The sequence below is a fragment of the Balaenoptera musculus genome, chromosome 1 (genome assembly GCF_009873245.2).
Source record: "Balaenoptera musculus isolate JJ_BM4_2016_0621 chromosome 1, mBalMus1.pri.v3, whole genome shotgun sequence".
Taxonomy (NCBI): Eukaryota; Metazoa; Chordata; class Mammalia; order Artiodactyla; family Balaenopteridae; genus Balaenoptera; species Balaenoptera musculus.
This window is the reverse complement of record NC_045785.1, coordinates 120,119,447-120,132,901: the sequence shown is the minus strand read 5'-3', so window position 1 is coordinate 120,132,901 and position 13,455 is coordinate 120,119,447. Positions and strand designations below refer to the sequence as shown.

The window sequence follows — 13,455 nt, the reverse complement described above, 5'->3', positions numbered from 1 at the left end:
TAATAATTCTCGGAGGCATAAAAAGCACTAAAATAACTGATACATTTATTTAATAGCCCCCAAAATCAACAATTTTTCAGACATTTGGTGCATTGCAGGCATGCAGACATCTGCATTCTGAATTTCCAGTGAGTCTCCTTGATGTCCAAAATTAGGTGGATGCAAGGCACCTTCATTAGTTTCTTTTTCTTTCTTTCTTTTTTTTTTTTTTTGACATTACTATGACCAAGATGTTTGATAAACAGTGAATTATGAGTTTGGGATCATCAGAAAAAGGTTTTTTAAACAACTTTCCAGACTACAAAAAATCTCTTCAGGTAGTAGATGCATCCTAATGTCATGGCAGCTAGAACAAGAGCTTCAAAGAAGGACCAAAGGACGAGTCTGCTGTTTGTGCTGTCACTGATTTCTCTGTGTATTCTTTCCCGAACTTCCATGTATTCCTGTTCATGCTTTACAGCTGTCATTGCCACTGAGAGCTCATTAATCATTTCTTCTAGCTTGTTCTGGTGAGCTTCTGTTTCCATGTCCTTTTGGGGCCTCCCCAATATCAACGGTGAACATCACTATCTTTGGAGTCATGTTGGACATTCTGTTGCTAAAACAAAACTTATATGCTGCTTCTCTATCCATGTGAGCAGCAAATGTGTATTTCCCACTGGACTCCCAGTCTCCTTTATAAATTCCTTTATCATCAGGCCCTGTAATCTCCACGTCGATGTCCAGGCAGCCAGCCTCAGCCACCTCAAAGATGAGGCCTATCTTGCTGCCCGAGGTGACCCGCTCGAAGAAGCACTCCTGGGCATGTGAGTCGATGCTGACACATCGATGCTGACAAAGTAGCCCGAGGCAGTGGCCAGGAGGGCGACCAGGATTCCTCAGTTTCTATGGACTCTCAAAATAAGATTATTTGTATTTTGTTTTTCTCATAGTTTATCTACATGATAAATGTTGATAGTACAGAGACTGTTTACTTTTTATTTATTTATTTATTTATTTATTTATTTATTTATTTATTTATTGACCACGGGGCTTGTGGGATCTCAGTTCCCCGACCAGGGATGAACTTGTGCCCCCTGCAATAGGAGGGCAGAGCCCTAACAACTGCACCGCCAGGGAATTCCCTGTACAGAGACTGTTTTACATTTAACATTTCTTCTCAAGTAGATATAGTTAGAATGGCCCTTGATGCTAGAAGACACAGATGACCCTGTGCATTATTCAGCTTTCCTCAAGTTAAACAGCCCACAAATTTCAGTGGCTTACAACAACAAAGGCTTATTTCTCACTCACATTACGTATTGGTGACTGTTCTGCTTCTCCTCCCTGTGTCTTCTTTATCCCAGAATCTGGAGTAAGAGAAAAGTCCCTCTCTGCTCAAGGCAGAGGAAAAGAACAAGAAGACCGGCCAAAACTCTGTGATGACTGCTCAAAACACATTTCCTTGGCCAAATCTGATCTTAAACCAGATCCTTTGGCCAAGCCTGATGTCTGGGAAGGTAAATTCCTGTCCATTCCACCCCCAACTCCCCTACCCTCCACTAAGTCCTTTATAAGCCTACTAGAGGAATGGGGAAGGGAGTAATTGAGAACATTAACCCAATCTGTCATACCACGGCTCACATTTTTTTTAGAAAGATATGTATCTCTTGATATGGGAGAGATTATACTTGGTCTATGTTGAAAAAATTTATGAAATTGTAGGCAATTATGATAGATTTCTTTTTTCCCTCCCTCCTTTTTTTCTTCTCTCTGCCCCCCAAATTCTTTCTAAATGTTCAAGTACTCAGGAATTGCTCCAAATGATTCATCCTTTGTTCTGAAGTCTAGGTAAGGCTGTGCTCACCAAAGGGTAGCTGAAGTTGAATAAAACTATGTGGTATTGAGTGAGAGATAGGAGGAGATCATCAGTTTGAATATATATTTATCACAGAATTACAATCCCCTATATCTGTAAATATAGAACGAATCCAAGATATCAGTGGATTGATCAAGACTTTTCACATTTAATGTTTACAGGAATTGCCTGGGGATCATATTACACAGATTCTGGTTGAGTGGATATAGGGTGAAGCCAAGAATTCTACATTTTCTTATAAGTTTCCAGGTAATGCTGCTTCTGCTGGCCCAGGGACCTCATATTCAGTAGCAGTGGACAAGATAACTCCTGAACTTCTTTCAAACTCTGATCCTCTGAATTTACTTCAATTAGTTTCCCACACCCATGTGGCTTGAATAAAGGTAAATAGAAAGTGTGAGTAATTTAGGGTGGTTAAACTTTTATTAAATTGCTTCTTCATGGAAGGGAGAGAGTTTTACCCATTTTTGTGTCCTTTATAACCAACAGTACTATGCCATATGGATAACTGAAACTACACAACAGTTTGGATAAATGAATGCTAAGCTTAGTTAGAGGAGAAGTGGATGACAGAATGGAACTATGGGGTCTTTATGAATACCAAAGTAAACCTCCTTCCAGAAGAGAGCCTTGTTCCCTTTATAGACCCCATGATCATTGGGATAGTAAGTTTTTTGCTAAACCATTACTTATACTTCAACACACATCCTTGCCCCAGGGACTTCCCATGATTAAGATTTAGCATCTCAATCTTAGGAATGAGCTTCATTTACGAAGGAAAGCAAGGCATTCAATTCCAATTAACTGTACAGTTCTTGTGTAAGAAAAACAACCTTACACTTTTAGACTATTTAAAGAAATGCAAAGTCCCCACCCTTAATTTTTCAATAAACAGAATTGTCCTGACAGGGCTTTCCTGTTCTTTTGAGTCAATAAAGCCCAAAGAGTTTAAAAATAGATAATGGTTTTACATTTATCATTTGAACAAACATGGGAAATTCGGAAATAGTTGCCATGGAATTCCGGGAATAATTTTTCCATCCCCACAGTTGGCAAAGTGGTTCTTTGGAAACAGTAGACTACGTACATGCACACACTGGGGATGTCTTGGCATACAGCCTCCTAAGACACAATGTCATTTGAGGCCAATCTCATTGGGAGGGCACATTTGTGATTTCAAAAATGCTGCTAAGGAACACGGTGATGCTTACTAGCTCAGTGAAACTTTCTCTCCTGGGGCGATTCTAAGACACCATGAGGACCTCATTTTCCACTCATACCATTTCCTCCTATTCCCAGTTGTATGTTGGCAGGAGGTAGGGAGCTGAGGGTTGAGGAATAAACCAATACTATAGAAAAGGGAAAGGTACTTAAAAGGTCACTGAACTAGAAAATGCGTAGATCTGGGATGTAATTTCAAGTATAACAATTGTTAGCTGTGTGACCTTGAGCAACTTATACACCACAGGCCTTGTTTCCTTATCTGTAAAGCAAGAGGATTTGATGGGATTTCTAAGGACCTTTCCAGTGTTAGCCTTCTAAAAGGAAAAACAATAACAATACACACTCATTTCATTGATAGCTACATGGAAGGATTTAATGTATAAGCATATAGGCTACATAATGTATGCAGTATGGTCTATATACATATAGAGACAAACTACACAGAAAGAAGGAAAAATAAAAACTTGTCATGGAAAGAGACTAGAACTGGAAGTCAGAAGAATTATTTCATTTATCTGTTTATTATTCATTCGTCCTCCATTCATTATTCAGAAATATTCATTGAGAGCCAATTATCTCCCACTCACTATACTGGGAACTGGAATCTGATAGTGAAAAGGACAGACTTTCCTGCCCTTTTGGAATTTATATTCTCCTGGGAAAGACAGGTAAGATATAAATAAACAAAGAAGAAAATAAGATAATTGAAGATTGTTAAAAATGTCACAGAGGAAATAAATAAGGCACAGAATTCCCAAGTTGCACAGGGGCTTGGTGTGTTTGACAAAGAGAAAAGAAGCCAGTGGGGTTGGAATGCGCTGAGCAAGGGAGAGAAAATATGAGATCAAGTTGTAGTTAAACAAGACTCAGATGGGCTGATACCGAGCAGGACCCTCGGGGGCTCCTGGGCACAAAAGCCTTTCTGTGTCCCCCATTTCTTGATTACAGGAAATAGGTTTCCTTCAGCCTCCAGGACCTCCCCTGAGCTCCAACGGGCAGGTTCAAACAGTTGCTAATTAGGGAAGGGAGGGGATGCGGAAACAAGGAAGAACAGTCAAGAGAAACAATAGTGCAGCCTTAGGGCGAGGTCCTGGTTCCCCATCAATGCATACATATAACAATGTCTTTGAGCTGTTTTGCAGATACTGAAATCCCCACCAGGTGGGAGAAATTAACAGTAGGCTCTCCACAAGCACTAGACCCCAGACAGGTTAGAGCCAAAATGTTGATGATGCTGACTCCCACTCACCTCACCACCAACCAATCAGAAGAATGTCCACAAGCTGATCACGCCCTTTTAAACCATTATTATAAAACTCCTCACTACCTGCTCCAGGTTGGGACACACAGTTTTGAGGGCATTAGTCTGCTGTGGCCCCCTTTGCCTGGCAAAGCAATAAAGCTATTCTTTTCTACTTCGCCCAAAACTCTGTCTCTGAAAATTAATTTGGTGTCGGGGTACAGAAGCCGGATTCAGCTTCAGTACATGGCCTTAGAAATCATAAGAAGGATTTTCGATTTTAAGAGTAAAGGGGAATCATTGAGGAGTTTTAGGGATAAAAGTGACATTTTAAATCAATCTTTCTTACTTTTGTGTGGAGAAAGAGGGATGTTGGACAGAGCAGAGAGAATCACTATGGACTAGTGCATTTTTATTTACCTATTATTTTACAACACTTTATGGCTAATTGGAGTCATTATTATTTTTCTGCTTAGATTTTCCCAAATTTGGCCTAGGGTGGGGAGTAGATGAGAGGAAGCTTAAAGATGACTTCTGTGCTTTTGGACTTGGCCCCTTTTGAGTGCCTCTTTGTTTTTCTTTTTTCTTTTTTCCTCCCAAAACAAAATGTCCGTTTTGTACTTTCCCTGACCTAGGCCTGGAATCAGCCATTTCTCCAGGAGTGCATATTCCCTTGAGTGAGAATAATATCCAGAAACTAATATTTGGGCCCAGAGTATGTTCATTTCTATGGAATGTCATTGTTTGTAGGTCCTTTAACTAAATTTTTAGTCACATTCAGGAAGGCTTCCTCTATTCCCAGTTTATAAAAGAATTTACCCATGTTTCCTAATACTTAGATTTAAAAAAAAATTTTAATCTCTGATTCATTGGAATTTAGGTTGATGAACAGTGTAAGGTTTGCCAATTTTATCTTTTACGAAATAGCTATCTAGTTGTCTCAGCATTGTTTATTAATAGGTCATTTTTCTCCAGTGATTTGATATACTACTTTTACCATTTACCAAATTTCCAGGGTCTAATTCTGGACTTCCTCTGTTGTTTCATTGCTCAGTCTATCCGTTCATGGGCCATACTATCTTTATTTTAAAGTCTTTATGGGACATTTTAATATCTGTAGGGTTGGCCCTCAGTCATTGATCATTATTTGCCTGGTATTTCTTGGCTATTATTGCTCACTTATTTTTTCATATTAAATGTAGAATCAACTTATCTTGTTTCAGAAAAAAAAAAAGTGTAGCTGTTTTTGTTAGGATCACTTTTATTTATAACTTGGGGAGAAGCATGGGGAAGCATCATCTTTGCGAAGCCAAATTGCCCTATGGAAGAACATTGGATAATTATTTGTTCAAAACTACTTTTGCATCCTCCATGACTTTTTAAGAGTTTCCTTCATATAGATTTTAAACATTTCTAATTAAGTTTACTCTTAGTATTTTATCATTTTTTTTGTTCTTCTGTTAACTCTTTTAATTTGTTATTATGTTTATATATAAAAATTTTGACTTTTTTTATTATGGTAAAACCATCATAAAATTTTCCGCCTTAATCCTTTTAAATGCATAGTACACTAATGTTCAATATATTCACACTGTTGTGAAACTAATCTCTAGAACCTTTTCATCTTGAAGAATTGAAATTCTATACTCATTAAACAACAATTGTCCTCTGCCCCTTCCCTTAGGCCCTGCTAACCACCATTCTACTTTCTACATGTATGAAGTTAACTACTTGTGATACCTCACCTAAGAGGAATCATACAGTATTTGTTCTTTTGTGACTGACTCATTTCACTTAGTAAAATGTCCTCAGAGTCCATCCATGTTGTAGCAGGTGATAGGATTCCCTTCCTTTTTAAGACTACATAGTATTCCATTGTATGTGTATATCACATTTTGTTTATCCATTCATTCATTGATAGACATTTGAGTTGCTTCCACCTCCTGACTAATGTGAATAGTTCTGCTATGAACATGTGTGTGCAAATGTCTCTTCAAGACTCTTCTTTCAATTGTTTTAGATATATACCCAGACATGTGATTGCTAGATCATATGAAACTCTAGTTTTGTTGTTGTTATTGTTTTGAAGAACTGTCATACTGTTTTCTATAACAGTTGCACTATTTTAAAATTCTACCAACAGTGCCCAAGGGTTCCAACTGCTCCACATTCCTACCAATACTTGTTATTTTTTGTTTGTTTGTTTTTCAGAGTAGCCTTCCTAATGGGGTGAAGTGACATCTCATTGTGCTTTTAATTTGCATTTTACTGATGATTACTAATGTTGAGCCTCTTTTCATATGCTTGTGGACCATTTGTATGTTATCTTTGGAGAAATATCTATTCAAGTCTTCTGCCTATGTTTTAATAAGATGATTTGAGTTTTTGTTGTTGAATTATAGAAGTTCTTTGCATATTCTGGATATTAAACTCTTATCAGATATATGATTTGCAAATATTTTCTCTCATTTTAAGTTTGATGTCCCTTTTGCCTATTTTTGCTTATGGTGTAAAATTAGGGTTTGACTTCATTTTGCATGTGGATATCTGGTTTTCCCAGCCCCATTTGTTTGAAGAGACTATCCTTTCTTGATTGAGTGATCTTAGCACTCTTATTGAAGGGGTTTGTTTCTGGACTCTGTATTCTATTCCACTGATCTATATATCACTCTATATGACAGTACCACACTGTTTTGATTACTATAGAAATCAGGATGCATGAGTCCTCCAACTATGTTCTTCTTTTTCAAAATTGTTTTGGCTATTTGGTGTTCTTTCAAATTCCACATAAATTTCAGGATGATTTTCTTCCACTTCTGCAAAAAAATGCCATTAGGATTTTGATAGAGACTACATTGAATATGTAAATCTCTGAGTAATATTGACATCTTAAGAATATTAAGTCTTCTAATTCATGAACATGGTATCTCTTTCCATTTATTTGTGACTTCTTTCATTTATTTCAGAAACATTTTGTCATTTTCAGTGTACAAGTCTTTCACTTCCTTGGTTGAGTTTATTCCTAAGTATTGTATTCTTTTTTATACTATCATAAATGGAATTGCTTTCTCAATGCCCTTTCCTGATTGTTCATTCTTAGTGTATAGAAATGAATCTGATTTTTGTGTGTTGATTTTGTACTCTGCAACTTTGCTGAATTTGTTAGTTCTAGAAGTTTTTGTTTTTGTTTTTGTTTTTTACTGTATGTGGAATTGTTAGGGTTTTCTACATATCAGATCATGTCATCTGCAAAGAGTGATAATTATACATCTTCCTTTTCAATTTGGGTACATTTTATTTCTTTTTCTTGACTAATTACTCTGGCTAGAACTTCCAACCCTATGTTGAATAGAAGTGATGAGAGTGGGCATCCTTGTCTTGATCCTGATCTTAAAAGAAAAATTTTCAGTCTTTTAACAATAAATATGATCCTAGCTGTGAGCCTTTCATATATAGCCCATACTATGTTGAGGTAGTTTCCTTATATTCCCGGCTTCTTAACTATTTTTATCATGAAGGAGTATTGAATCTTGCAAATGCTTTTTCTGCATCAACTAAGATGATCATAGGTTTTTTGTCATTTATTCTTTTAATGTAGTATACCTAAGCTATTGCTTTTTAGGGAATTCCCTGGTGGCCCAGTTGTTAGGACTTGGTTCTTTCACTGCCAGGGCCCAGGTTTGATCTCTGGTCAGGGAACTAAGATCCCACAAGCTGCATGGTGTGGCCAAAAATTAAATAAATAAATAAGACTAGTGCTTTTTATATAATTAAATATTCTGCAACTCTACTAATTTTAAATGATTTGTATTGTATTTCAATAAACTGTCATGGGTTTTCTATATATACAACCATGTCATAACATCTACAAATAAAGGCATTTTTAACTCATCCTTTCTAATTTTTGTGATTCTGCTTTTGTACTTTTATCAGAATATGTGATCTAAAAGCTCCAGTTCTGTAGTAACTGATAATAAAGTGGCCATCTTTTTTGGTGCCAGACCTCAGAGAGAAGATTTCAGTGTTTCCCATTTTAGATGCCATCTTTTGGATGGAGTATATATCTCTTATCATGTTAAGAAAAATATTCCTTGATTACTTTTATTATGTGTTTTTATTGAGAAAGTGAATTAAAATTTGTAAATGCTTTGCCAGCATATATGAATATGAACATATGACTTTTCTCCAATGAGCTAATAATAGGGTGAAATATATTAGTGGACTTTGTAATATTAATCTATCTTGCATTTCTGGTATAAATTCTATTTTGTCCCCATATATTATTATCTTAATGTACTGTTGGCTGCTGTGTTCATATTTATTTTGGAGTATTGCATCAGTATTTATAAGTGAGAGTTGTCTATAGATTTGAGAAGAATAAGTTTTAAATCAAGCTTTGTTTATAATGTTACATTCTTTTTGTCCAAAGGATTTGGGTGATTTCCTTCTTTTTTCATGATTTTGTAAAAATAGTACTGGACTTTGAAATTTCCATAGAATTCCCCTGTAAAATCATCTTGACCTGCTGTTTTGTGAGATGTGGGGAGTAGAAAGTAACTCTGGTAACTTTCTCCATTTCTTCTATAAAAATTGGTCTTTTTCTTTTTCTTTATCTTTTTTTTTTACTGGAGTCAGTTTTGGCAAAGTATGTTTTTCTAGAGAATTATCCACTTTTGCATTATTTAAATCTCCTCTCTTTCAATGGTTTTCTTCGTCATTTTTTATCTAGTGTATTTGTGTTTTCTTCCACCCTCGTCCCATAAACAATCTTAACTTCTTTTTTTATTAGATTAGGAATGATAGGTTATTTTTGTTTTTGTTACCAGATATTGACTTAATGATAAGGCTATTTTTCTCTTTTCTACTTCATTATTTTTTGCTTTTATTCTTATTACCTCTATTTTGCTCTCCTTATTAACTGAATTATTCTGTTTTCCAAATTTTGGGATTAGATATTTAATTCATATTTTCATTGCTCATTTTTATTAATATATATATCTGACTATAAAATTTCCTCCAATCACAGCTTTAACTGTAAAAAGATATATAGATTCTGATACATAATGTTTTTAACCATTATTTTTTATAATGTCTGTTATAAAGTTTTGTATTTCCTCTTTTGAACTGAGATTTTTGCATAATAATGAGAGAATATTTTGTATACTATTCTGTGTAATTTATTGAATTTTTTGTGACCCAGTATGTGGAGAATTGGTGAATTTTCATAAATTTCCAATATGCATTAGGAAATAAGATCTATTCTCTATTATCAGGGTGCAAATATGTCCATCTTATTTATTATGTTGCTTGTGTCCTCTTTATCCTTACTTGTTTTTATTCATTTTACTTTTCTCAGTCTCAGTATGGTGTGCCAAAGTCTCCTAATGTTTGTTTACTTCTGTCTCCTTGCATTTCTTGAAGTTTCTGCTTTAGGAAGGTGGCTGATATGCAGAAAGTTTCCATCTTATCTTTTCTGTGAATTGTGGCCATTACCTTTATAAAGTTTTCTTCTTTGTCTTATCTCTTTTAGTCCTGAATTCTACCTTATCAGATACACAATCACAGTCCTGCTTTCATTTTCCTTTCATTTGCCTTTGTTCATTTCTTTATTTTTCAGCTTTCTTCACCTCCTTATTTTAGTTGTGTCTCCAGTGTACTGCAGAGAGTTTGGTTTTGCTTTGTGAGCAAATTTGAAAATATTTTCTTTTAACACCTGAGTTAAGCTTATTTGCATTTATTGATTATAATATGTTTCATTTCAGCTCAATCAATTATTTTACTGTATCATCATATAGTTTCATTACAAAGTGACTTGAACTGTGTGATCTTTTTTTCCTCTCTATCTTTTTTTTTAACATTGTATTTTGTTTTGTGTTTCTTTTGTTATTTAAGAAGTCTTGGATTCATTACCAAGTTGTTACCTCATACTGATGCCTTTATATAATGTCCAGAGTCTCTTTTTTCTTTACCCATTTTTGGCTACTCTGCTTGTCAGCTTTAAATGATATTCTCCAATTCTACTCTGCCTCATTCTTCTCTCTTCTCTGCTTTCCCCACTTATTTTCTCAATTAGTTGTAAATTAAAGTTTACAAAGTTCTTTGTCTTTATGTTATGTTGCAAGACAAGATATGGGTGATTTTATTTGCTCCCCTTGTTCATCTGTATTTTTTGTTTATTTTTTTTTTTGAGGCTGTGTGGAGAGATTCTAAGTTAGGCTGCTGTCATTATCTTATGAACCTGGAAGATTCTCATAGATTTTTATGAGAATTAAATGAGTTAATCTATGTGAAAGTAAAAATCACTGATTAACCTTTGGTGCAAAGACTTTAGTAATTTTTTTCTTGTATTTAGAGATAACACACTTTTTCTAACTACTGTCTATTAACCCTTTTATGGGAAGTATTTTGCCACCTACCACTTCCTAACATGCTTTCTGTTTTGCTGTGTGGAAACCTTCTGATTTGATAGGTAGAAAAGTGCAGGAGGTTGAGGGCAGGGTGACGTCTCCCTTGAGAGAGTAAGAAGAAATGAACAAGCTGGAAGAGAAAAAGCACCAAAGAGGAAGATAAATTGATAAAAAAGAAAATAGGGAGGAAGTAAATTGTCAGTTCTCTTGCATTCTACTTAGATTTGTTGTAGGCTGTAGGCAAGGCTGAAAAGTCCATTGGTTTTCAATGCACCAACTAGCCTAGGTTAAAAATAAGAGCACCAGAAATCCTTTTGAGCAATAGCTATATTTAGTTAACTTATTATTTCAAGAAGGCATCACACTCAAACTCTAAAGAATAACAATATTATAGTCAATGACCTCAGTGAAGGTTTAAAATATATGAGAAAATAAGCACTAGTTTAACATTATGTTCACAACAGCCCAAGAACTTTGAATTTTTGTCATCTGCATTTTAAATACTAGAGACCATGAAGATTCAGATTCAGAGAGGTTGAGTGAATGGTGGAAAGTCACATAAGTAAAACAGGGGAGAGCAGTGACTTGATTCAAAGGTTTCTTTGCTCCAATATAATATAATTTAAGAAGATAAAGAAGGGCAAGAGGAGTGGCAGTAACAGACATGTACTAAATGCTTAGAGGACAAGAAAGTTACTTGTGGTCAGAATGGTCTGAGAAGACATTTCAGAAAACGTTGGATTTATAGATTTCCTTCCAGTGCAAGGCAGTATCTGTGTTCATAACTCCTGTGTATCCCACTTGTTGCTGGCTGGACCAGCAGTGCAAAGCATACTTAGAGTCTCTTCGGCTCTGTGACTTAACCAGGAATGGCTCTTCCTTCTTAAAAAAAAAGAAATGCTTTCTTTACACAGAGACCTTCATGCAGGAACCCCTTTAAATTAGAGATTATAATTAATATTATCTCTGGGTCCTGAGAGGGGAGCTTGATTGAGAGTGCAGGAATAGAGAGTGACAAGATACAGATTGCCTGTTATCTGATCAGGAGGGCTAGTGTTTGAATTCACTTGGAGGAATAAAGAAGATCTATGCACTGATCCTTTGAGCCAGATAAACACCAGCAGGGTGTGAAGTGGTTTCTTGGAATGACCTAAGGCTGAATCTGCTATGAGAACAGGGGTGTTATAAATATCAGAACAGCAGGGGATAGAAGTGGTTCTAATGGAATTAGATGAGATTATTGACAGGACCTGGCTCTGGAAGTGTCTCTTCGACTCCCCAGAGGTGATATTCCTGTTAAACCCATTATTTAAAATTGAGAATAAGAGAACAGAACCAAGGAGTGACAAAGAAAAGTTGGTCAGCCCAAAGTTTAAGCAAATCTCAAGTAATCTCCATTTCTGTATCCAGGCGTATGGCAATATCCTAGACTATTAGAACAGAAAGAACTCAAAGGAAAATGGTTTCATTATTTTCATTTTATAGATGAAGAAACAGAGTTCTCACTGCTCAACCCCTGCCCTACTCTCCGAAAATAAAATTAGAATATTTGGCCCAATGACAGAATTGAAACCAGACTCTAAAGCTATGAAAGCCTTCTTTTCAGGGCAGCTATTTGTGGATTACTCCAAAGTAGAAAATAGGTGATGGGGAGGAAAAGCTCAGAGTACCAGAAATACCTGTGTTTGAATCTCACCTTCATTACCTATTTTGAGCTGTGTGGTTGTGGGGAAAATCACTTATCTGTCTTGAAACTCAGTTTTTTTTTATCCATAAAGTCTAGATAGTAATCCTTACCTTGTAGAAAAAGCTAAGTGGAAGGAATGATTAGCTCTACTTGGAGAAGGCACATAAAAAGGGCATTTTAATCTGTTCACCAAAGACAGGTTGAGGCTGTGGGAAAGGGGGCAGTAGAGAATGGATGTTTTAGGCAGAGGAAATTCAGAAGCAAAGTCATGACTAAGAAAGAATACAAGACGTAGGGAGATAGTACTTTTTGGTTGAGATTTTAGTGCCATAATGAGAAGTTTAGACTTTATCTGGTGGTAGCAGTAGTAGTAGTAGAAGAAATAATATATAGCACTTATTGAGTGTGTGTTACAGACAAGGCACCGTTCTAAGAATTTTACATTTATTGTCACATTTAATCCTTACAATAACACTGTCAGGTAGGTACTCTGGTCTTCATTGTACAGATGAGAAAACTGAGACACAGAAAAGTTAGGTTATTTGCTCAAGGTCACATACAGAGCAAGTTCAGAATCTGAGCGACAAAAGACATTGTGAGAAAACCAAAATATTCTTAAGCAAGGGAGTAGAAGAACCAGCTCTGTGTGAGTATACATCATATATATATATATATATTGGCATGGACCTGAGTAAAGAAAGCTTGGACCTAGGGAGAGGCGGAGGAAGCAATTAGAAATATGATATAATAATCCAGGCAAGAGATGACAGCAGTTAGAACAAAGGCAGCAGGTAAAAATAATGAGATGAGTGACAGAAAATATATTTAGGAGATAAACTTGACAAACTTGACAATGCAAAGTGAGAAAGAGAGAACCATCAAAGATTACTGTGAGATGAGGAAATTGGGTGGATGGTGATGACAATATAAACCCAATAGGTAAGAATATTTTAAAACAGTTGTTTGCAAGCCTTTAATATGAAAGTGAACCAGCATCTCTACAATGGAGTGACCTCAAGTCCCGAAGTTTAACAAGTCT

The 13,455-nt window shown here is 35.8% G+C and overlaps 1 pseudogene; it reads right to left on the bottom strand.

Moving 5' to 3' along the window:
* Window positions 1-281: 281 nt before the first annotated feature.
* Window positions 282-5,145, bottom strand: LOC118905929 (annotated as a pseudogene).
* Window positions 5,146-13,455: the final 8,310 nt, after the last annotated feature.